The 23,927-nt window shown below is 43.2% G+C and overlaps 1 protein-coding gene across 1 annotated transcript in view; it reads left to right on the forward strand.

Moving 5' to 3' along the window:
* Positions 1–468: 468 nt before the first annotated feature.
* Positions 469–23,927, forward strand: part of LOC110526582 (carbohydrate sulfotransferase 8) — a 259,745-nt gene continuing 236,286 nt past the window's right edge. The window contains exon 1 of the mRNA XM_021607672.3: positions 469–1,097. The gene's annotated coding sequence lies outside the window, so the exon portion shown is untranslated. The remainder of the gene's footprint in view (positions 1,098–23,927) is intronic.

Below are 23,927 nucleotides of genomic sequence, written 5' to 3' on the forward strand. Positions count from 1 at the left end.
AAGCTGGCTGGGCTGATACACTTTTTGGTGTGGGGCCAAAGTCTCCATTCAGAATCATACAACTTCCCTTATGGCTTTTATTACCACTTTCTCTATTGGACTATATGTGAGTTAGGCTACAGTAGAGTGAGGCATGTCTCTATCCATTCCAGACTGATTTCCTTTCTACAATTATGTAGATTGTCAAATTACCTTGGGAATGGAAAGATGTAGCATATCACTTGGGTTTTTCGCTCTAATTAAACATACATTGTAATGTAAAAAACGATTACAGTGCGTAGTCCTAAACATACAATGCAAGCACCATATAAAAAAAATGTTTTACTTCCAAACTATTCTGTCGCACCTGTCTCTGTCGCGTGGTAGCCGGCATTATTTCACTTCGCACGAGACCTGCGGTTAAGAGCATGGGCGGACACCTGACACTTCGCGCTAGACAGATAAAATTGGATTATATATACAGTGATTCACTGGCATTGGAGGCATCGACTCATGTTCAGGTAAACTGGAAACAACCGCTCCCAGTTACTGAGTTTATTCTATAATGAGGGCTGGTTCGGTGACTGTATGCTACTGTAGTTATTTTCAGATTTTGTCTCGCTTCAAATCCAAAAGATGAAAAGACATTTTGCATTGAAAATACAAGATGTAATGTTGTTTATTCGTCATTTTGTCAACGACTTTACTATTATTGCAGCGGTTGCCGGGAGGAAAGAAGAGGTACCTCTCCTTGGAGACTTCCCGGGATGCAAAACTCAAGCGCAAGACACAAGAATGGAGCGCAGTACTGCTGCTGTCTGATTGGCGAAACGTCCATCGCTTCATCTTTTCACATTAGTTCTACTCGACGAAGCTCTAACCAGGTCTGTTGCAACCAGGACTCGACCACGAGACATCTAACTTGTAGAGACAGTAGGCTAACATTTGTCTCGGGTTTGTTTAGTCGGAAAAACCTATTATTTAAGAAATAGGTGGACGGCTTTTCCGTGGTGCTGAAGATAGGACTTGGTTGATCTACGAGTGAGGAGAATCAGTACACGAGCCCACACTTTCCGCTCTGTCTTGTCAGCTTTATGATATCAGGTGCTTTCGCTAAGGTAAGTTTATTCCCATACGTTTCTAGATAATGTTTTTGTCATGTGAGTTACGTCATAAAACACAACTAGGCCAACTGTCTTCAATCGAATAGTAGGCTGGGTTGACGTCTCACCTGTATTTAGCCAGTTAAGTTTTTGTGTTCTTGTACATGGATTTGTTTTGTCTATACAGAACCTCGTTACACATCATATTGATAGGCTACATTGATACATTGAGCCTATTTCGTTTTTATTGAACTATAACAGCTTCATTAGCATGTCTTTGCTTAATTTGTTTATTGTCTCACTGTTTTATACGGTTTCCACTAGATACCACAGCCACAAAGTCCAAATTGTCAATATCGTAAAAATTCAAGAAAACCAAAATGTGCTTTTTGGTCTTAATTTTAGGTTAGGGTTAGGCATAAGGGTAGCAGTATGGTTAAGGTTAGGGTTTTTAGAATATACATTGTAGAAATAGGGGGGTTCAGGACTTTGTGGCTATGTTAACTAGTGATGACCGTCTCTACAGGTGACAATTGGGCAACTAAGGCTATCTCCTAGCCTACTTTTGTGCGAGAAACGTTTTCCTACACATTTCTGTGGTCTTGCCTTTGCTCATAGGAATCAAACAGTGGATTGCAATAACCTATAGTTTTCATCAGCACATTTTAGAGGTGACATAAGACCTATAGCCTAGTTACAGTGGATAGATGTGTTTGTTGACGAAATGATTATGCTCTCTCCTCTGGTATCCATCATACAGCACCATATATTGATATTGTACCATGCCATTATTGGCATTAGTCAAGCAGATAGTATTCTTCTGCTCCTCTTTGCCCTGGTTCTCCTCTCCCAAAGTTTGAACATAATGAATGCTGCCACTGTCTTTCTCTCATTTGGAGTCATGCCTAGTTGCTCCTTGCAGACTGCCATATCAAGCATGCATTATTCAATTTAAGTGGTCAGTGAATGAACTCAAATTGTGTTCATCCTAATTATACACTGAGTACATGGGGAAAGTATCCCATTATTCATACTGCGATTCACAAGTCTCATTTTAGAGCGGGCTAGGTAGACTGACTGCAAATATTTTCTGTGATAAATGACAGAGCATTCTTATTATGTTTGGAATATTATTTTCACCTTGTTTTGTGAGATGTGAAATGGCATATATTTGATTGATGTCTGTGTTTAACTCCACTTTCAAATGAACCATGATTCTGTTCAATTTCTCATTATTACCAGATGCACTGAGGCAGACAGAAATCTGAGAATAAATACACTCCCCACCGTTTTTAATGTAAGAAGGTACAATAACTAACAACTGTCATTAAAAACAAACTTGAGCAAATCTCCAACAGCACCTGCTGCATGCAGGTAAAGACAAGAATGTGACAGCAAGGTGTGGTTATGGGCCTGCGTTACAGGATCCAAGGGACAATAGAGTTGCGAGGATCAGCTTTATATTATGGATTTGTGTAGGTTCAAGTGCCTGTGTGGATAACAGACGCGGATGACGTATAGAAAGTTTTGTGTAGGCTTCATTGACTATTGCAGTTTGTATCTGACCTACAGTATATGTGGCTCAGAGATGCCCTATGGAGCTGACCCAGAGGATGTGTCGGATTATAAAGGTGATGGTCGCAAGGATCAGGTGTCAGTATTAACTGCAGTGCAAACTGCAAACCCTTAAATAGGCCTACATCACTTTATACTTTATGACAAAGAGTGAGTGAGTTCAGCATACTGGGTTCCATTTGTTCTCCACTCCTTGCTTCCAAAAACATGTTACGTTTTGTGCCAAAAAAAGAATATCTTGGTAATTGATGACGAAGGTCAGTGATCCGTTCTTTGGCCAGTTCATGTTTTTCTCCTACAAATCTGCTGCTAGGTGCTCTGATGAACAAAATAGAAAAATCTTGGGGAAAAGAACACAAGATTGCTGTGTTTACTAGCTCTGAAAAAGTGACCCAGTCTATAAGCATGGGTATGACATGTTGTGGAAAATGTAATTTACACATCAATGGAATAAATGATTATAATGATCTTTTAGGCTACTCCAGCTCTTACTGATCCCTGATAGATGCAGCGTATTCAATGGCTTTTTGAGGACCTCAGCTTTCTGCCGTCATTGGGGTCCTATTGGGCATCAAGTTTTAGGCCTCTGTGAAGCCACTCTGTACATTTGCTGATTATAGAAACATTATGTGCAATATTTGTGCAGTATTGTGCAACTTAGTTTTTTTGTAACAGGAAATTAGTATGTCAATCATGTTAAAATGGCCCCCAACCCCTTTTCACTTGGTGCCAGAGAATGCAGGTGCTGTCCAACTAGAGAATAAGGCCCCCTTTGAGGTGGTGTCCATGTGACTGAATGCAATGGCTTCTGTCAGCGGCCAGGGTCATTGGACACAGCAGAGCTTTGACGCATACAAAATGTGCTTGAAGATGCTGTGCTCATACTGAGGCTGGCAGAGGCCCAGTGGAGCTGGGACATAGCACTCCAGATGGCTCTGCAGTGACCAACGGCTCCTCGGAACGGAGGGAAGAGCGCAGTCCAAGCCCAGCTGGAAGCTAGGGATGCGTTACTGCCGGTGTGAGAGTGAGTGTACTTGTGTGCAGGGCCGGCGTTATGGGCGGGCCATAGGGGGCCCGCCCTACCATACCTCCTTGCCTATCCAAATAAAATAGTTAAATATTGATTTATTTGACCGAGACGCGCTGACAGAAAGATGCATCAATCTCAGATTGAGCGAAACAGAGACCCCTGTCTCAATATGTTTAGACCATGTACAGTATCTGATTCTGTCTGGACCAAACGAGTATGGAATGTCATACCATTTCTGTCCAGACAGCATCAGATATATGGGCTAAATATAGTAATACAGAGGGGCGCAGTTTTGCTCACTCAGATGCTTTCGTCGGTCAGAGAGTTTCAGCAGAGAGGAAGAGGCGAAGAGAGAGGGCTGACAATCTCCAAAATAGGCCTAATGCATTTCTATGGGCATAATAAGCAGACCTAAACTTGTCGCCTGCCTTCCTGCCTTTGGGACAACGACTCCCGTTGTTAGGGCAGAGAGATGAGCATCTCGTCATTATATACAGTGGGGAGAACAAGTATTTGATACACTGCTGATTTTGCAGGTTTTCTTACTTACAAAGCATGTAGAAGTCTGTAATTTTTTTATCATAGGTACACTTCAACTGTGAGACGGAATCTAAAACAAAAATCCAGAAAATTACATCGTATGATTTTTAAGTAATTCATTTGCATTTTATTGCATGACATAAGTATTTTATCACTTACCAACCAGTAATAATTCCAGCTCTCACAGACCTGTTAGTTTTTCTTTAAGAAGCCCTCCTGTTCTCCACTCATTACCTGTATTAACTGCACCTGTTTGAACTCGTTACCTGTATAAAAGACACCTGTCCACACACTCAATCAAACAGACTCCAACCTCTCCACAATGGCCAAGACCAGAGAGCTGTGTAAGGACATCAGGGATAAATTGTAGACCTGCACAAGGCTAGGATGGGCAACAGGACAATAGGCAAGCAGCTTGGTGAGAAGGCAACAACTGTAGGTGCAAATATTAGAAAATGGAAGAAGTTCAAGATGACGGTCAATCACCCTCGGTCTGGGGCTCCATGCAAGATCTCACCTCGTGGGGCATCAATGATCATGAGGAAGGTGAGGGATCAGCCCAGAACTACACGGCAGGACCTGGTCAATGACCTGAAGAGAGCTGGGACCACAGTCTCAAAGAAAACCATTAGTAACACACTCCGCCGTCATGGATTAAAATCCTGCAGCGCACGCAAGGTCCCCCTGCTCAAGCCAGCGCATGTCCAGGCCCGTCTGAAGTTTGCCAATGACAATCTGGATGATCCAGAAGAGGAATTGGAGAAGGTCATGTGGTCTGATGAGACAAAAATAGAGCTTTTTGGTCTAAACTCCACTTGCCATGTTTGGAGGAAGAAGGAGGATGAGTACAACCCAAAGAACACCATCCCAACAGTGAAGCATGGAGGTGGAAACATAATTATTTGGGAATGCTTTTCTGCAAAGGGGACAGGACGACTGCACCGTATTGAGGGGAGGATGGATGGAGCCATGTATCGCAAGATCTTGGCCAACAACCTCCTTCCCTCAGTAAGAGCATTGAAGATGGGTCGTGGCTGGGTCTTCCAGCATGACAACGATCCGAAACACACAGCCAGGGCAACTAAGGAGTGGCCTAGCCAGTCTCCAGACCTGAACCCAATAGAAAATCTTTGGAGGGAGCTGAAAGTCCGTATTGCCCAGCGACAGCCCCGAAACCTGAAGGATCTGGAGAAGGTCTGTATGGAGGAGTGGGCCAAAATCCCTGCTGCAGTGTGTGCAAACCTGGTCAAGAACTACAGGAAACATATGATCTTTCTAATTGCAAACAAAGGTTTCTGTACCAAATATTAAGTTCTGCTTTTCTGATGTATCAAATACTTATGTCATGCAATAAAATGCAAATTAATTACTTAAAAATCATACAATGTGATTTCTGGATGGCCATTGTGGAGAGGTTGGAGTCTGTTTGATTGAGTGTGTGGACAGGTGTCTTTTATACAGGTAACGAGTTCAAACAGGTGCAGTTAATACAGGTAATGAGTGGAGAACAGGAGGGCTTCTTAAAGAAAAACTAACAGGTCTGTGAGAGCTGGAATTATTACTGGTTGGTAGGTGATCAAATACTTATGCCATGCAATAAAATGCAAATTAATTATTTAAAAATCATACAATGTGATTTTCTATAATAATATTTTTTATTTTTTTTATTTTTAACAATTACAGACCTCTACATGCTTTGTAAGTAGGAAAACCTGCAAAATCGGCAGTGTATCAAATACTTGTCCAATGTATAGATAGATCTCTGGTTTCAGCCTCATGCGAAATGGAAAGGCAAGTTGGCGGGTCCACAGTGCACTGTTAGGATACTGGCTTCCCTTATAGTACATTGATGTTTTGCCAAAATTATATAATTAATTGTCTAAATAAAAACATTCAAAATACTTCACCAGATAGCATGACTTAGCCACAGAGGATCATTAGCTTCTTTTAAAACATAGCTGTGTAGGTCATGCCTAATTGGGAAGGCCACAATTTAGGCAGCACATTTTGCAATAGTGTCGAACTGATTGAGTTGCGGCTGTCAGTGAAAAACATCTAAAATATGCGTGAAGATAATGTGTCTTGAGTATAATTTAATATGTTGCAAGAAGAAGAAGGGGAGGGGTGTGCAGCGAAGATATGTTGTGTCTATCTTCAGAATGCACACACTCAGCTCTCCAGAATGCACTCAGCTGTCTCCCATCAATTCTTGCGCATTCATTGTTTCATTCTGTGAATTGTTTGCCCTTTGATTGCTTATTTTTTAAATCAATTCCCCGTTACATATGTCACCAGTGGGCCTAGTAAATGTACCGTTAATCCCCCCGTCATTTGGTTACATTCATTTCTGTTAATGCATGTATTAATTACAGTACAGTCATTTACCATGCTCATTCTCAGAATGGAAATGTTATTTGCAGTGTTCATAACCTGCTACACTTGTGATAAACAAGTTTTGGTTTATTTCATAACCATTACGAGTTTTGTCAATCTTTTCATTGTCTTTTGTTTGAAGTGCTCCATGAGCAATGAGCATGAGTCTGGTTTCTCAGGAGTGCCTGATCACGTATAGAAGTAGGCCTACCTGACCTGCTGCGTGTAAATATAAGAAAGTTCCCATTAGGCAATGGCTGATTGTCTTAACTCACCACTTCCACCAGTAATGAGCTGAGCTTCTCAATTATTTTTTTTCACCTCACACATCAAATAAAATAAAAATGTATTGGTCACATACACATGGTTAGCAGATGTTAATGCGAGTGTAGCGAAATGCTTGTGCTTCTCGTTCTGACAGTGCAGTAATATCTAACAAGTATCTAACAATTTCACAACAACTACCTTATACACACAAGTGCCAAGGCTTTCGACTCTGTCAATCACCATATTCTTATCGGCAGACTCAATAGCCTCGGTTTTTCTGATGACTGCCTTGCCTGGTTCACCAACTACTTTGCAGACAGAGTTCAGTGTGTCAAATCGGAGGGCATGCTGTCTGGTCCTCTGGCAGTCTCTATGGGGGTGCCACAGGGTTCAATTCTCGGGCTGACTCTTTTCTCTGTATATATCAATGATGTTGCTCTTGCTGCGGGCGATTCCCTGATCCACCTCTACGCAGACGACACCATTCTGTATACTTCCGGCCCGTCCTTGGACATTGTGCTATCTAACCTCCAAACAAGCTTCAATGCCATACAACACTCCTTCCGTGGCCTCCAACTGCTCTTAAACGCTAGTAAAACCAAATGCATGCTTTTCAACCGTTCGCTGCCTGCACCTGCACGCCCGACGAGCATCACCACCCTGGATGGTTCCGACCTAGAATATGTGGACATCTACAGTGCCTTGCGAAAGTATTCGGCCCCCTTGAACTTTGCGACCTTTTGCCACATGTCAGGCTTCAAACATAAAGATATAAAACTGTATTTCTTTGTGAAGAATCAACAACAAGTGGGACACAATCATGAAGTGGAACGACATTTATTGGATATTTCAAACTTTTTTAACAAATCAAAAACTGAAAAATTGGGCGTGCAAAATTATTCAGCCCCCTTAAGTTAATACTTTGTAGCGCCACCTTTTGCTGCGATTACAGCTGTAAGTCGCTTGGGGTATGTCTCTATCAGTTTTGCACATCGAGAGACTGACATTTTTTCCCATTCCTCCTTGCAAAACAGCTCGAGCTCAGTGAGGTTGGATGGAGAGCATTTGTGAACAGCAGTTTTCAGTTCTTTCCACAGATTCTAGATTGGATTCAGGTCTGGACTTTGACTTGGCCATTCTAACACCTGGATATGTTTATTTTTGAACCATTCCATTGTAGATTTTGCTTTATGTTTTGGATCATTGTCTTATTGGAAGACAAATCTCCGTCCCAGTCTCAGGTCTTTTGCAGACTCCATCAGGTTTTCTTCCAGAATGGTCCTGTATTTGGCTCCATCCATCTTCCCATCAATTTTAACCATCTTCCCTGTCCCTGCTGAAGAAAAGCAGGCCCAAACCATGATGCTGCCACCACCATGTTTGACAGTGGGGACGCTGTGTTCAGGGTGATGAGCTGTGTTGCTTTTACGCTAAACATAACGTTTTGCATTGTTGCCAAAAAGTTCAATTTTGGTTTCATCTGACCAGAGCACCTTCTTCCACATGTTTGGTGTGTCTCCCAGGTGGCTTGTGGCAAACTTTAAACTACACTTTTTATGGATATCTTTAAGAAATGGCTTTCTTCTTGCCACTCTTCCATAAAGGCCAGATTTGTGCAATATATGACTGATTGTTGTCCTATGGACAGAGTCTCCCACCTCAGCTGTAGATCTCTGCAGTTCATCCAGAGTGATCATGGGCCTCTTGGCTGCATCTCTGATCAGTCTTCTCCTTGTATGAGCTGAAAGTTTAGAGGGACGGCCAGGTCTTGGTAGATTTGCAGTGGTCTGATACTCCTTCCATTTTAATATTATCGCTTGCACAGTGCTCCTTGGGATGTTTAAAGCTTGGGAAATCTTTTTGTATCCAAATCCGGCTTTAAACTTCTTCACAACAGTACCTCGGACCTGCCTGGTGTGTTCCTTGTTCTTCATGATGCTCTCTGCGCTTTTAACGGACCTCTGAGACTATCACAGTGCAGGTGCATTTATACGGAGACTTGATTACACACAGGTGGATTGTATTTATCATCATTAGTCATTTAGGTCAACATGGGATCATTCAGAGATCCTCACTGAACTTCTGGAGAGAGTTTGCTGCACTGAAAGTAAAGGGGCTGAATAATTTTGCACGCCCAATTTTTCAGTTTTTGATTTGTTAAAAAAGTTTGAAATATCCAATAAATGTCGTTCCACTTCATGATTATGTACCACTTGTTGTTGATTCTTCACAAAAATGTGAAAATGTGGCAAAAGGTCGCAAAGTTCAAGGGGGCCGAATACTTTCGCAAGGCACTGTACCTAGGTGTCTGGCTAGACAGTAAACTCTCCTTCCAGACTCATATCAAACATCTCCAATATAAAATCAAATCTAGAGTCGGCTTTCTATTCCGCAACAAAGCCTTCTTCACTCACGCCGCCAAACTTACCCTAGTAAAACTGACTATCCTACCGATCCTCGACTTTGGCGATGTCATCTACAAAATAGCTTCCAATACTCTACTCAGCAAACTGGATGCAGTTTATCACAGTGCCATCCGTTTTGCTACTAAAGCACCTTATACCACCCACCACTGCGACCTGTATGCTCTAGTCGGCTGGCCCTCACTACATATTTGTCGCCAGACCCACTGGCTCCAGGTCATCTACAAGTCCATGCTAGGTAAAGCTCCGCCTTATCTCAGTTCACTGGTCACGATGGCAACACCCACCGGTAGCACGCGCTCCAGCAGGTGTATCTCACTGATCATCCCTAAAGCCAACACCTCATTTGGCTGCCTTTCGTTCCAGTTCTCTGCTGCCTGTGACTGGAACGAATTGCAAAAATCGCTGAAGTTGGAGACTTTTATCTCCCTCACCAACTTCAAACATCTACTATCTGAGCATCTAACCGATCGCTGCAGCTGTACATAGTCTATCGGTAAATAGCACACCCAATTTGACCTACCTCATCCCCATACTGTTTATATTTATTTACTTTTCTGCTCTTTTGCACACTAATATACCTGTACATGACCATCTGATCATTTATCACTCCATGTGTAACTCTGTGTTGTCTGTTCACACTGCTATGCTTTATCTTGGCCAGGTCGCAGCTGAAAATGAGAACTTGCTCTCAACTAGCCTACCTGGTTAAATAAAGGTGAAATAAAATAAAAAAATAAAATAAAAGTGTAAAAGGATAAATAAGGAATGAGCGATGGCCGTGCGATGGCCGTGCTGCATAGGCAAGAGGCAGTAGAGGGTATAGAGGACAGTATATACATATGAGATGAGTAATGTAGGGTATGTAAACATTATATAAAGTGGCATTGTTTAAAGTGACTAGTGATACATTTATTATATCCAATTATTAATTATTAAAGTGGCTAGAAATTTGAGTCTGTATGTTGGCAGCAGCCACTCAATGTTAGTGATGGCTGTTTAACGGTCTAATGGCCTTGAGATAGAAGCTGTTTTTCAGTCTCTCGGTCCCAGCTGTGATGCACCTGTACTGACCTCGCCTACTGGATGATAGCGTGGTGAACAGGCAGTGGCTCAGGTGGTTGTTGTCCTTGATGATCTTTTTGGCCTTCCTGTGACATCGGGTGATGTAGGTGTCCTGGAGGGTAGGTAGTTTGCCCCCGGTGATGCATTGTGCAGACCCCACTACCCTCTGGAGAGCCTTACTGTTGTGGGTGGAGCAGTTGCCGTACCAGGCTGTGATACAGCCTGACAGGATGCTCTCGATTGTGCATCTGTAAAAGTTTGTGAGTGTTTACGGTGACAAACCAAATTTTTTCAACCTCCTGAAGTTGAACAGGCACTGTTGCGCCTTCTTCACAACGCTGTCTGTGTGGGTGGACCATTTCAGTTTGTCCGTGATGTGTATGCCGAGGAACTTAAAACTTTCCACCTTCTCTGCTACTGTCCCGTCAATGTGGATAGGGGGGTGCTCCCTCTGCTGTTTCCTGAAGTCCACGATCATCTCCTTTGTTTTGTTGACGTTGAGTGAGAGGTTATTTTCCTGACCACACACCGAGGGCCCGTCGTTGTTGGTAATCAAGCCTACCACTGTAGTGTCGTCTGCAAACTTGATGATTGAGTTGGAGGCGTGCATGGCCATGCAGTCATGGGTGAACAGGGAGTACAGGAGAGGGCTGAGAATGCACCCTTGTGGTGACCCAGTGTTGAGGATCAGCGGGGTGGAGATGTTGTTTCCTACCTTCACCACCTGGGTGCGGCCTGTCAGAAAGTCCAGGACCCAGTTGCACATTGAGGGGTTCGAGACCCAGGATTAATGACGAGTTTGGAGGGTACTATGGTGTTAAGTGCTGAGCTGTTGTCGTTGTGAAATCATGTATTTTTTCTGTAAGGGGTGAATCTGTCAGAATGGACATTAGAGACAATTCACTTACTTTACCCTTTGGTTTTCAAGCTGAATCTGCAGTTTTTGTTACTATTGGATTTCGAATAATATACTGTAGATCCTTATAGATTATCAGGTACTACCATGGGGATGTATTGAAGCCATGGTACTGTGTAGCTAGGTGACCCTGTACAGGGGGAGGGGTTTGGATCACTCTTGAGTCTGATTAAAGACAGTGATTCAGTGCGTAGGCAGTGGCTTGTGCGACATTACAAGATCTCTCTCTTTTAAATAAAGAACCACCTGAGATCCCAAGGCGGAGCAGGAGCGCATGACGACAAACACACACAATGGCCTCAAAGAGCTAACCTTCCTTCGCCGTTTCCATTTGGCAGGCCGCTAGAGAGCAGGGTGGGAGAGAGAGAGAAAAGAAGCCTGCTCTTTTCATTCCGACACATCTGTTCCGTGAAGGAATAAGAGCATGATCTGCACTCTGATCACAATGAATAATTCCTCACCCGGCTATAAATATGTGCTCCCATGAACACTGAGCCTCTTTCAATGCCAGGAATCTTCGCACTCCATACAGCGCAGCATCACCAGGCAACACCCATGGCCTTGTCGACTGGTTTGGAGCTGGAGAATCAGAGACACCAGTTGAGTTTACTGGGTAGATCCTGCAGTTGAATGACCAAAGCGCCCTCACATTCATGGGTGGAATGTTATTCATATTCTTCATAATTTCATAATTAATTAACATTATTATAGTTTTTAAGCCAGAAATCTGGTGTTTCTATGTCAAACGGTTTTGTTATATTTTAGTCTTCTGTGATGTATATAAAGTGTAATATTGGGATGCAAACTCAAAATGGAATAATTATGGAATAATTTTCAACTCTCTATCTGACATGCTACATGTGTCCTCTTTTTTTAAGCCCATAACCATGTGTGTGAGGTGTATACTTCTGTGTCAAATTAGATTTGTTTAAGACTACCAAGAAACCCTGATTTAGCTCACTGCAGTAAAATTTTATTAAGGAAAGCTTGACTTGTGAATTAGACTACAACTTGACAACCAAATAATCCAATGGGTTAATAATATTGCTGAGAAAATATAAATTGAATGTGCTTTTCTCCCTCTGCAAAATGTTTATTTACATTCTCCTGAAATCAACATGCCTACAATGCAATTTATACTACCATCATTAGAGGTGACTTATGGTTTGGTAGCTACATTTCAGGCTCTTAGTCATCAATGACTATTCATTTCTAGTCAATCCTATAGGAATAGCTTCACATTTAGCTTTAGATCAGATCTGTGTACCAAATGGCACACTATTTGCTATATAGTGCACTACTTTTGACCATAGCCCTGGTCAAAAGAAGTGCACTATAAAGGGAATAGAGTGCCATTTGATGGCAGCCTGAGCCTTAAACAGGAAGTGGATGAATGTGATATTGGTCCATCACCTCTAATGGGAACAAAAGGTCATCCCTTAATTATTCATTTGGGGTGTCAAACAATCCTCAGCCGCTGTTATTTAGAGGAGGAGATCCATTGAATAATGCAGAGGGAGGATTCTCTTTCCTCCTCCAAAACCAGAGGCACCCACACTCGTTGGTTTGGATGTTTTATAGTAGAGCCTTATCTTTATGCTAGAGCCCCCTGTCATTTTAGACCGACCTGACCTTCACTGTCACTTATGGAGAAACTTGGGATGGCATAGAAGGTGACATGTGACTCGTGTTGTTTTTCTACATATTCTAGTGCCTGTTTACAGAGTGCTCCATGCAGGGAGAGAACGATAATGCATTAAAACAGCTGAATCATTATGGTTGTCTTCCCACTCCCCCTATCTGTTGTGGTAGACTACCCTTGTCAATTGCTTTTAAGCAGCTTTCTTAAGATGTAGGGGGTGCAGCTCAATAAGCAAAAGGAGATATTAATGCTATTAAAGTGCATTACAGTGAAGAATGGGGTAATGTGAATTGCTACCGTGGGAAGAATAGCTGGGAGGAAGCAGAGAGGATTCAGACAAGTGTGGGGGAGAGTCTGCAAATGTGCTCTTTATTGGGCATGAGAGAGATAGAGAGAGAAGAGAAGCAGAGAGAGAGGAACAGGGAGAGAGGGGGGTGGATGTGGAGAGAGAGGCAGATCGAGAGTGAAAAAGAGAGAGGCACAGAGAAATGAGAAAGAGAGCAAAGGAGAGGCAGAGGGAGAGAGGCGAGAGAGAGAGAAAGAAAGAGAATGACAGAGGGAGATGGAGAGAGAGAGAGAGAGAGAGAGAGAAAGAAAGAAAGAAAGAAAGACAGAGGGAGATGGAGAGGGAGAGAGAGAGAGAGCGAGAGCGAGAGAGACCACCTCCAGACTGTTCTCTGAACATGCAGAGATGCACATGTAGAGATACGTGACTCAGACTGCAGAATGAAGGAGGCCGTGGAAACACATTGATTTGGGAAATGAGAGATACCTACACTGAGTATACAAAACATTAAGAACAACTGCTCTTTCCACGACATAGACTGTCCAGGTGAATCCAGGTGAAAGCTATGATCCCTTATTGATGTCACTTGTTAAATCCACTTCAATCAGTATAGATGAAGGGGAGGAGACAGGTTAAAGAAGTATATTTAAGCCTTGAGACAATTGAGACATGTATTGTGTATGTGTGTCATTCAGAGGGTGAATGGACAAGACAAAATATTGAAATGCCTTTGAACGGTTTGTGTCAAGAACTGCAACCCTGCTGGGTTTTTCACCCTCAACAGTTTCCTGTGTGTATCAAGAATGGTCCACCACCCAAAGGACATTCAGCTAACTTCACACAACTGTGGGAAGCATTGGTCATTATGGGTCATTATCCCTGTGGAACGCTTTTGACACCTTGTAGAGTCCATGCCCCGACGAATTGAGGCTGTTCTGAGTGCAAAAAGGGGGGATGCAATATTATGAAGGTGTTCCTAATGTTTGGTATACTCAGTGTATTTTAACCAGAGAATGGAGTTAAGATCAAATTCAATAGGAAGACAATCTAGTAATTGGAATAATAAAATGTTCATAGGAGTGAGTTTCCGGGACACAGGAAATCTCTTTACTCCCTGTTGCCCTAATAGAACACCAAATGATCAATACATCTCTATAATTAATAATGTAGTTCAGGAGGGATGAGTTTTTATGGCTACATTACTGGATACTTCAGTTCAGTCTGTCAACCAAGAGAACACATATTTTAATGTATTTCCTGCTAGAACCAGTGCTTGAATTGGAATGAAATAGGTGCCGGTACTCATTTTGGGTGCCGGTACAGTTTATATTTATGTGCAGGAGCTCCACAATACTTTTGAGCTAATATTCTATAAGAGGAACAGGAGCTCAAGCAGTAGAACATTTGATGTGAGCTCCTGCTCAAGTCAAGCACTGGCTAGAACTGAGGTAAGATTGAAGACCAACCCGACACAAACTATGGATTGTTTATGCTTGCCTGCAGAGTAATGCAGAGCTTTAAAATTTTTTTTAAAGAAAGTACCGGAAATTGCTTTCTTGCCTTTGCACTAGGCTTTATCTAAAGAACCTTCCGTAAGAACAGTACCTAAACTCTTAGAAAAAAAAGGTAATATCTTGAACCTAAAAGGGTTCTTTGGCTTTCCTCATAGGATAACCCTGAAGAACCCTTTTTGGTTCCAGGTAGAACCATTTTAGTTTCAAGTATAACCATTTTGAGTTCCATTTAGAACCATTCCCACATAGGGTTCTACATGGAACCCTAAAGGGTTCTACCTGCAACCAAAAAGGGTTATCCTATAGGGACAGCTGAAGAACACTTTTGGAACCCTTTTTTCTAAGAGTGTACTGTACATGTACAGGTTTCATTTGTCTCTAGTTTTAGCTGCCCAGTAAGGTATTAGTTATGCAACTGATCAATTGAGAAATGAAAACATTATTTTGGTTCACTGCTGGGGACCCTCTGAGAGATCATTGTGGATTTTGTGCCAGTCAGTATTTCTCAGGAAGATAATGTCCTTATTCCCAGAGTTTGACGTTGCTGTACGGTACCTAGTGACAACGCTCGTTTGTCTTGGCCTTGAAATAAAGGTGAGGATGAACTGGGGAGCGGATTTGATCTGCGTGTCTCTGTATAGCTAGGGAGCCAGGGATGGGTATTGCTATATTGCTGCTCAGGGGGATGAACATATTCCTCCAGGCAGACAAGGTCACCGTTCGGAGGCTGAGAGCCGAGGGAGGATAAAGGCAGCAGGCAGGGGCCAGGTGCTCTGTGAGTTAGTTTGTGGATGGATGGCACTGTGCCTAGAAAACAGAGTCCAGCCTGCCCTCTGCTTGGGACTCTCCTACTACCCCTGCTCTGTGGGGCTCTGAAAGCATCGCTTAACTCCTGTGGAACCCAACGTCCAGGTGCCAGGGTGTTGATCAATTAGGCAACTGTGTTTCAGCCCAAGTTAGGCAGGGTAGCCTAGTGGTTAGAGTGTTGGACTAGTAACCGGAAGTTCAAGTTCAAACCCCCGAGCTGACAAGGTACAAATATGTCATTCTGCCCCTGAACAGGCAGTTAACCCACTGTTCCTAGGCCGTCATTGAAAATAAGAATTTGTTCTTAACTGACTAGCCTAGTTAAATAAAGGTAAAAAAAATACACAAATGTATTCTGCACTAAAGCCTGTCAAGTGATTAGCTGGCAGTGTAGCGCTATTCAAGCCATTTCAGCCATTCTGTGATACAGACACCGGTACACTGTAGCCGGGGCAGCCTCAGTGAGTGAACTTTTCTCTGAGAGAGCTATCAGCTGTGTTAGAAAACAGAGTGAAAATAGAGTAAATGTTACTTTAACAGCAACCATTAAAATGTAGTCACAGGTTTATTCAGTTGAATTGTGACACAAAAGACCAGGTCCATGCAGAAGTGTAGGTGTGGCAGGTGGTTAACAGTTGTGGTTTTATTGAAATGCATTAACAATGCTGCTGCATAGATTTGCCTTCCATTTGAATACTACATTTGACATATTGTATTGTCAACGTGTCCGTCTCTGAAAGCTAGATTAACAGAACATCTTACTGCCCATACGCACCTCTTTCTACAGATGGTGGGAGGTTCACTGGAGACGACATCGTCCAAATATTATTCAGTACCGCTCCTTAGAAGCCAGAAAAATGACTCAACCACAGCTTTCATAGATAGAGATAGCAACCCACTGGGCACACACTGGTTGAATCAACGTTGTTTCCACATCATTTCAATGAAATTATGTTGAACCAATGTGGAATAGATGTTGAATTATCTGTGCCCAGTGGGAAGCCCTCTCTCTAATTAGTATTACTTTCATTAATTCACTCACCCTCTCTTCTCACAAGTTACCAATGTTAGGTTTGTGTAATGTGACATGAATTTTTGTAGTCATAATTAAGCTTGGGATTGTAGTGGAGCTATTTGTATTACAGATGTAGATAACTGCTATAGCTTGACTGAACTGTTACGCTCTCTCTCTCTAGATATATAGAGCCTTCTCTAGTGTTCAGTGTGTAGTATATATTCAGACCTAATATTTATTTGTTTTATTTGTTTATTTGGATCCCCGTTAGCTTTTGCAGAAGCATCAGCTACTCTTTCTGGGGTCCACAAAAACACAAAATATGACAAGTAATAAAACATTCAGTCGCACACATTTAAAATACAATGATATACAAATAATACAACTACAAAATAATGTGTGTGTGTGTGTGTGTGTGTGTGTGTGTGTGTGTGTGTCCTCACAGTCCTCACTATTCTAGGAGATGTAATTTAATCTGTTTTTTTTAAGGTCATTTTGCTGTTTGCTTGAGTAATTGGAGATGGAAGGGAGTTCTATGCGATCATGGTTCTGTATAATACTGTGCATTGCCGTTGATTCGTTTGGACTTGGGGACTGTGAACAGAAGCCTGGTGACATGTCTTGTGGAGTATGTATGGGTGTCTGAGCTGAATGTTCTTTGATTATACAGACAATCGAGAATTTTCATCACAGTAATATTTATCATGAAAACTAGAAGAGAAGCAGTTAATCTCTCGTCAACCCTCCACCAGGAAAGACTGGCATGAATGTTATTGATATTATTTCTGTATGTGTAGTTAAGAGCAAGGCATGCTAGATTTTTCTTTGCTGCACTTGACCATATTACCAGACAGTAATCAAGATGGGACAATACCAGAGCCTTAACAACTAGTACATTGGATATTTGTGTAAAAAATTCAGATATTTTAATAACTTCCCATTTTCACAACAACTTTATCAATATGACAAGCCCATGATAATTGACCAGCCAATGTTATACCTAGGAATTTAGCTTCCTCAACTTGCTCAATGGTCACACCATTTATGCACAACTCCAGTTGAGGTTTAGGTCTTACATAATGTTTTGAAACAAATACAATGCTGTTAGTTTTAGATGTATTGAAGACCAGTTCATTATAAATCACCCATTCTGATACTGTAACTCCTTATTTATAATTTCAGTAACCTTGGCTTGTCAGCACTTGCTTTAGGTGCTGACATGTAGAGTGTGGAACCATCCGAATACATCATACGTCATTCTAGCTCTGTGTGAGACCAATGGCAAAATTTGGTTTAATAATTTTTTTAAATAGAGAAGAGTAACGGCCGAAGGGAGCTGCCCTGAGGGACACCGCACTGTACATATCAAATCAAAGTTTATTTGTCACGTGCGCTGAATACAACAGGTGTAGATCTTACAGTGAAATGCTTACTTACAGGCTCTAACCAATAGTGCAAAAAAGGTATTAGGTTAACAATAGGTAGGTAAAGAAATAAAACAACAGTTAAAAGACAGGCTAACAGTAGTGAGGCTATAAAAGTAGCGAGGCTACATACAGACACCGGTTAGTCAGGCTGATTGAGGTAGTATGTACATGTGGATATTGTCAAAGTGACTATGCATATATGATGAACAGAGAGTAGCAGTAGCGTAAAAGAGGGGTTGGCGGGTGGTGGGTGGGACACAATGCAGATAGCCCGGTTAGTCAATGTGCGGGAGCACTGGTTGGCCAGCCCAATTGAGGTAGTATGTACATGAATGTATAGTTAAAGTGACTATGCATATATGATAAACAGAGAGTAGCAGTAGAGTAAGAGGGGTTGGGGATGGCACACAATGCAAATAGTCCGGGTAGCCATCTGATTACCTGTTCAGGAGTCTTATGGCTTGGGGGTAAAAACTGTTGAGAAGCCTTTTTGTCCTAGACTTGGCACTCTGGTACCGCTTGCCATGCGGTAGTAGAGAGAACAGTCTATGATTGGGATGTCTGGGGTCTTTGACAATTTTTAGGGCCTTCCTCTGACGCTGCCTGGTGTGGAGGTCCTGGATGGCAGGCAGTTTAACCCCAGTGATGTACTGGGCCGTACGCACTACCCTCTGTAGTGCCTCGCGGTCGGATGCCAAGCAATTGCCGTACCAGGCAGTGATGCAACCAGATGTTGCAACTGTAGAATAAGTTTCCATTGAAGAACACTGTCTGAGTTCTATTGGATAAATAACTCTTCAACCATGTGATGGCAGGTGATGTAAAGCCATAGCAAGTTAGTTTCTTCAATAACAATATTTGATCAATAACCATTAATAAAAGGCTGAGGTACATTTTTATGAGGTTATGTGTAACGGTTTTTGTCCTCCTCTTCTGAGGAGGAGTAGGAAGGATCGGATCAATGCGCAGCGTGGTAAGTGTTCGCCATATTTTTTATCAAAACTGAACACTCCACAAACTGAAAACGAAACAGTTCTGTGTGGAAAACACAGACACAGAAAATAATCACCCACCACCAAAATGGGGAAAACAGGCTATCTAAGTATAATTCTCAATCAGAGACAACGATCGACAGCTGCCTCTGATTGAGAACCATACCAGGCCAAACACAGAAATACAACATAGAAAAAAGAACATAGACTACCCACCCCAACTCACGCCCTGACCAAACTAACACAAAGACATAAAAAAGGAACTAAGGCAGAACGTGACAGTACCCCCCCCACAAAGGTGTGGACTCCGGCCGCAAAACCTGAACCTATAGGGGAGGGTCTGGGTGGGCGTCTGTCCGCGGTGGTGGCTCTGACCCCACTCCACCATAGTCTTGGCCCACTTAAGTGGCGCCTTTGGAGCGGCGACCCTCAGGTCCCGAATAGATGGGAGACTCCGGCAGCGCCGTAGTGAAGGGCGACTCCGGCAGCGCCGTCGTGAAGGGCAACTCCGGCAGCGCCGTAGTGAAGGGCGACTCCGCCCAGCTCCTGACTGACGGCCGGCCTTGGCAGCTACTGACTGACAGAAGGCTCCGGCAGCTCCTGACTGACGGGCGGCTCTGGCATCTCCTGACTGATTGGCGGTTCTGGAAGCTCCTGACTGACGGGCGGCTCTGGCAGCTCCTGACTGACGGGCGGCTCTGGCAGCTCAGGACAGACAGGCGCCTCTGGCAGCTCAGGACAGACGGGCGGCTCTGGCAGCTCCTGACTGACGGGCGGCTCTGGCAGCTCCTGACTGACGGGCGGCTCTGGCAACGCTGGACAGGAGGGAGACTCTGGAAGCGCTGAACAGGAGGGAGCACCTGGAGGGAGGAGATGGAGAGACAGCCTGGTGCGTGGGGCTGCCACTGGAGGCCTGGTGCGTGGAGGAGGCACCGGATGGACCGGACCGTGGAGGCGCACTGGAGGTCTTGAGCACCGAGCCTGCACAACCCGTCCTGGCTGGATACTCCCCGTAGTCCGGCAAGTGGGGCGGACGGGAACAGACCGCACTGGCCTGTGCTGGCGAACCGGGGACACCGTGCGTAGGGTTGGTGCCATATAACCCGGGCCATAGGAGACACACTGGAGACCAGATGCGCTGAGCCGGCTTCATAGCTCCTGGCTCGATGCCCACTCTAGCCCGGCCAATACGAGGAGCTGCGATGTAGCGCACCGGGCTATACCTGCGCACTGGGGACACCGTGCGCCTCACGGCATAACACGGTACCTGCCCGGTCCACCTCTCTCCACGGTAAGCACGGGGAGTTGGCTCAGGTCTCCTACCTGACTTAGCCACACTCCCCGTCTGCCCCCACCCAAGAAACCTTTGGGGCTGCCTCTCGTCCCTGTTGCACTGCCGTGCTAACTCCTCATAATGCCGCCGCTCCGCTTTGGCTGCCTCCAGCTCTTCCCTGGGGCGGCGATATTCCCCAGCCTGTGCCCAGGGAGCCTTTCCATCCAAAATCTCCTCCCATGTCCAGGAGTCCAGAACCCTCTGCTCCTGGTTACCACGCTGCTTGGTCCGGTTGTGGTGGGTGATTCTGTAACGGTTTTCGTCCTCCTCTTCTGATGAGGAGTAGGAAGGATCGGACCAATGCGCAGCGTGGTAAGAGTTCGTCATATTTTTAATCAAGACTGAACACGAAACAGTACTGTGTGGAAAACACAGACACAGAAAATAATCACCCACCACCAAAATGTGGAAAACAGTCTACCTAAGTATGGTTCTCAATTAGAGACAACGATCAACAGCTGCCTCTGATTGAGAACCATACCAGGCCAAAGACAGAAATACAACATAGAAAAAAGAACATAGACTACCCACCCCAACTCGTGCCCTGACCAAACTAACACAAAGACATAATCAAGGAACTAAGGTCAGAACGTGACATTATGAGGGTAGTTTCCCCATAAATGCATTACTTCCAAGCCTTAGGAAAGGCACAAATACATGGGACAGATATGTTTTATTAAACAGATACGGATCATTAAATTATCAATATTTACTGCACGCCTGAATTAGAAAAACACACCTTGTGAATTCATTTTACAAAATTCTCTAGCGTTTTTACACTATTAAATGATTAAAAAAGAACTTGAGGCAGTGAAGGGATCACTCTTCTAATTCAATCAGTGTTTCATTTACCAGATAGTTTAATTACCAACCAATCACTGCCCTCTTTGGCCCTGCAGGAGGTCTGATATGACTGATGAGTTCGCTTTCCCCTGCCCTCTCCCACATACTGGGAATGGGGAAAACATTTCCAAGAAGAAATTCTATTACCTTACATTGTTAATTTCCTACCAGTGTGGGTGTCTGACTAATACTTTTAAAAATAATAATAATAATTTAAAAATACAATCAAAAAATGATCCAGTCAAAATTTAAACATCTTAAACCAGGTAGAACATTTGTAAAATTCTAATGAACTTACATTTCTACATAATTTAGTCTGAACAATTGTTCTTCAATCAAAGTATTTTCAATATCGAGCTATATCGAGCAGCACTATTTTGGTTGATTTTGTGGAGTAATATTAACATTCTTCATCAAGAATATGGGCAAAATGTTATTATTGACAATGAAAGTGGTAGGAATGTTGTGCCCTTGTAATATAATTGCTACATTAACTATCAATATAGCATTAAAAAATAGTTTTCCAGATTGTATTTGGATTATTATTATTATCACAATGCATATATTGGGTCGCGACTGAGACAAACACCTGGTTAAATTTGGATCCCGAGGCAAAACCAGTTGAGAACTACAGTAGCCGTTAAAGCTCGTCTCTGAGTGTCTGGTTATGATAGGGACCCACCACAGTAAAACTAATTATGCTCAGGACCTATTATTCCCAAAGCATAGGTGCCTTGTATTCAAATTTAATGAAGGATTGTCATTAAGATTAAGCATTAGTGTTCAACAGCAAGCTTTAGGTTGATGCCTTTCAGAGTTGCTGCAGTCTGAAAAAGCCCACACGATCCCATTTGCACCATGATCCCTTTTTTGAGCCGTTATTAAACATTCACTACAATGTTGTGTAATCAGTGTAAAACAGTTGCTAATCTGATTTGACTAACATAGGTTAGCCTAGTGCTTGAAAATGGCCACCACGTACTGTACTTAAGCAGTTGTGACTGTATGTGTAGGGATTGTTGGGTGACCTGAACAACTGAAACAGTAGCTATGCTAGAACAGTTCCTCTTCACTGTCCCCTTACAGATCTGCCTCTCATACCAACAGCAGGGGTTGACTGCAGATGACAGAATATGTAACACCCGATGCTATGATGTCTAATTGAGCTACAACATTTTATCCCAGTCAAGGATTAATTTAACCATAGGCTTAAATACTGCATCTACTGTAGAAGTATTACAATTTATAGCCCTGACGTTGGATGAGGGACCAACAATTCTGTCTTCACAGAGGCAGTGTTGCCTTTGACACTAACAAGAAGTGGACATGGCACGTGTCTCCTAACTTGTGCCATGGTCTGTCTATCTGGTCCACTGACACTTTATTGTGAGTTAGAGGCCATAATCAAGCATCTTTAAATACATCTGCCTCTGACAATTTAACTCAATGCCATTCTACATTCTACATGTATTTTTACCTGTATGTACACTGTATTTGAAACCATTTCAATGGTCTCACGGACAAATCTTTAGAATGTCTTTATCAATGATAACAGGTCCATGAGTACATACAGTAAAGCTCATGACCAAGGGAACACTATGAATTACTATGTTAAGGCTGTAAATCAATATATTCAGTTGAGATGCTAAATCTATCTTTATTTTCCTTGTTCCCTTGTACGGGTATGTTTATTGATGGACCTGTTGAAAGACATGCTGTATACTCATATAAACTGGGGTTCACCATTTTTTTGTTTGTTAATGTGTCGTCCACTATACTCAACTCTGAGTCACAGCTTAGCTCATCATTTGTTAATGAAGCATTGACCTCCCCATCACACAGTAGCACAACCAGCATTACCATACATGGTCATATACACTGGGTAGATACAGCATTCAAAGGATGTAGCTATAGTAGTTGCTGGTACGATCTGTAAAACACGCAGGAACACATCTCGATGTTGCAACAAATAATTAATTGCAACATTGAGTGAGACCTGGAAGCTTCACTTGTATCAGAGAATATAGATATTTAATAGTGACTTTTAGCCAGCCCCTTTCTTTTCTAAAATGCTGGTAAATGAAAGATTTGGTAGTCTGCACTCGGTTCCGCTGCTCTACGAGGTTACTTGCTCTCAGCTACCTACGCTGCTCTACGAGGTTACTTGCTCTCAGCTACCTACGCTGCTCTACGAGGTTACTTGCTCTCAGCTACCTACGCTGCTCTATGAGGTTACTTGCTCTCAGCTACCTACGCTGCTCTACGAGGTTACTTGCTCCCAGCTACCTACGCTGCTCTACGAGGTTACTTGCTCTCAGCTACCTACGCTGCTCTAAGAGGTTACTTGCGCTCAGCTACCTACGCTGCTCTACGAGGTTACTTGCTCTCAGCTACTACCTACGCTGCTCTACGAGGTTACTTGCTCCCAGCTACTTACGCTGCTCTACGAGGTTACTTGCTCCCAGCTACCTACGCTGCTCTACGAGGTTACTTGCTCTCAGCTACATACGCTGCTCTACGAGGTTACTTGCTGTCAACTACCTACTCTGCTCTACGAGGTTACTTGCTCTCAGCTACCTACGCTGCTCTACGAGGTTACTTGCTCCCAGCTACCTACGCTGCTCTACGAGGTTACTTGCTCTCAGCTACCTACGCTGCTCTATGAGGTTACTTGCTCTCAGCTACCTACGCTGCTCTACGAGGTTACTTTCTCCCAGCTACCTATGCTGCTCTACGAGGTTACTTGCTCTCAGCTACCTATGCTGCTCTACGAGGTTACTTGCTCTCAGCTACCTAC

The sequence above is a fragment of the Oncorhynchus mykiss genome, chromosome 6 (assembly GCF_057628025.1).
Source record: "Oncorhynchus mykiss isolate SJ-2025 chromosome 6, ASM5762802v1, whole genome shotgun sequence".
In the NCBI taxonomy this organism is placed as follows: Eukaryota; Metazoa; Chordata; class Actinopteri; order Salmoniformes; family Salmonidae; genus Oncorhynchus; species Oncorhynchus mykiss.